This window comes from Rutidosis leptorrhynchoides, chromosome 8 (assembly GCF_046630445.1).
Source record: "Rutidosis leptorrhynchoides isolate AG116_Rl617_1_P2 chromosome 8, CSIRO_AGI_Rlap_v1, whole genome shotgun sequence".
NCBI lineage: Eukaryota > Viridiplantae > Streptophyta > Magnoliopsida > Asterales > Asteraceae > Rutidosis > Rutidosis leptorrhynchoides.
The window spans coordinates 56,198,304-56,200,914 of record NC_092340.1 but is presented as its reverse complement, the minus strand read 5'-3'; positions in this window follow the sequence as shown (position 1 = coordinate 56,200,914).

Below are 2,611 nucleotides of genomic sequence, written 5' to 3'. Positions count from 1 at the left end.
GCAACATCTGTCTTTAAATTAGGCCACCAATAATGCGTCTTAAGATCTTGATACATCTTTCCAACTCCAGGATGTATCGAGTATCTTGTCTTATGTACCTCGTTCAATATCAACTTCCTTAATCCACCCAACTTCGGTACCCAAATACGGTTTGCGAAATATCGAATTCCATCTTCCCGTATAACGAGTTGCTTCTCATACTTCTTCATTATTTCATTTCCTATGTTTTCTTTAGTAAGAGCTTCTCGTTGAGCCTCTTTGATTTGTGAGTTGAGATTCATGCGAATTTTTATGTTCATTGCTCGTACTCGAATTGGTTCCCGTTCCTTTCTGCTTAGAGCGTCGGCCACTACATTTGCTTTCCCGGGATGATAGCGAATCTCACAATCATAGTCGTTTATCAGCTCGACCCACCTACGTTGCCTCATGTTCAGCTGTTTCTGATCAAAAATATGTTGAAGGCTTTTATGATCAGTAAACACAGTGCATTTAACCCCATATAAATAGTGTCTCCATATCTTCAATGCAAACACTACTGCTCCCAATTCTAAATCATGCATCATATAATTCCGCTCGTGAATCTTCAATTGTCGGGATGCGTATGCTATAACTTTCTTCCGTTGCATAAGGACGCAACCAAAACCTTGTCGCGAAGTGTCACAATATATCTCAAAATCATCGTTCCCTTCAGGTAACGATAAAATAGGTGCTGTAGTCAACTTCTTCTTCAGTAATTGAAATGCACTCTCTTGCTCAGAAGTCCATTCGTACTTCTTCCCTTTTTGCGTTAACGCTGTTAATGGTTTAGCTATTCGGGAAAAATCTTGAATAAACCTTCTATAATAACCAGCTAAACCCAAAAATTGGCGTATCTGCGTTGGTGTCTTAGGAGTCTCCCATTTTTCAATGGCCTCAATTTTAGCTGGATCAACCTGAATTCCTTTGCTACTAACAACGTGGCCAAGAAATTGCACTTCTTTCAACCAAAATGCACACTTAGAAAATTTGGCATATAACTGTTCTTTTCTTAACAATTCTAATACCAACCTTAAATGCTGCTCATGCTCTTGCTCACTCTTGGAATAGATAAGAATATCGTCAATGAAAACGATAACAAACTTATCTAAATACGGACTACAAACTCGATTCATGAGGTCCATGAATACAGCTGGCGCATTAGTCAACCCAAACGGCATGACCAAAAATTCATAATGACCGTAGCGTGTCCGAAAAGCAGTTTTCGGAATATCTTCTTCTTTGACGCGTAGTTGATGATAGCCCGACCTTAGGTCGATTTTCGAGTAAACACATGATCCTTGCAATTGATCAAATAAGTCATCAATTCTCGGTAGTGGATACCGATTCTTGATAGTTAACTTATTTAATTCACGATAATCTATACACATTCGGAAAGATCCATCTTTCTTCTTGACGAATAAAATCGGAGCTCTCCACGGTGAAGTGCTCGGTCGAATGAAACCACGGTCCAGTAATTCTTGTAACTGGCTTTGTAACTCTTTCATCTCAGATGGTGCAAGTCTATATGGAGCACGAGCCACTGGTGCAGCTCCTGGTACTAGATCTATTTGAAATTCTACAGATCTAAATGGAGGTAATCCCGGCAACTCTTCCGGAAATACTTCAGGAAAATCTCTTGCCACAGGCACGTCGTTGATGCTCTTCACTTTTTCCTTCGTTTCGACTTTATTAACATGTGCTAGGATAGCATAGCACCCTTTCTTCAAGCACTTTTGAGCTTTCAAACAACTAATGAGTTTTAGCTTTGAGTTACCCTTCTCTCCATAAATCATTAATGGCATTCTATCCTTACGAGGAATGCGAATTTCCTTCTTGGCGCATACAACTTCAACTCCTATTTTGGACATCCAGTCCATGCCGACTAATACATCAAAACTTCCTAATTCTACGGGTATCAAATCAATCTTCAATATTTCTCCGGCTAAATTTATTTTACAATCACGGCAAATTTTATCGGCTTTAATTAGTTTACCATTAGCTAACTCAATCATGTACTTAGCATCTAGAGGTAATGATGAACAATTCAATTTAGCGTGAAAGTCTCTACACACGTAACTTCTATCGGCACCAGTATCAAATATAATAGATGCGGATAAGTTATTAATGGTAAACGTACCCGTAACAAGCTTCGGGTCTTCATACGCCTCTCTAGCATTAATAACAAATGCTCTTCCACGTGCAGATCCGTTATTCTTCTCTGGATTCGGGCACTGACTCTTATAATGACCCTGTTTCCCACACCCATAACAAGTAACAGTGGCCAAGAAAGTTCTATTTGCATTGGTGGCAGGAGTCTTGGTACCGTTGGTATTTGTAGCGGGAACCCTACAATCTTCAGCAAGATGACCTTTTCGATTACAATTGTTGCACACCACATTACAATAACCAGAGTGATGTTTGTGGCATCTGTTACATAAAGGATTTCGTCCTTTGTAACCTGAGTTTGAACCGCTACCCGCACCTTGCGTGGTTTCTTGTTTCTTGTTGGATTGTTAATGATTACCTTCCCACTTTCTTTTATTTCCCGATGTCTTGACATCAGTGTTCTTATCCAGAATAATCTGGTCCATCA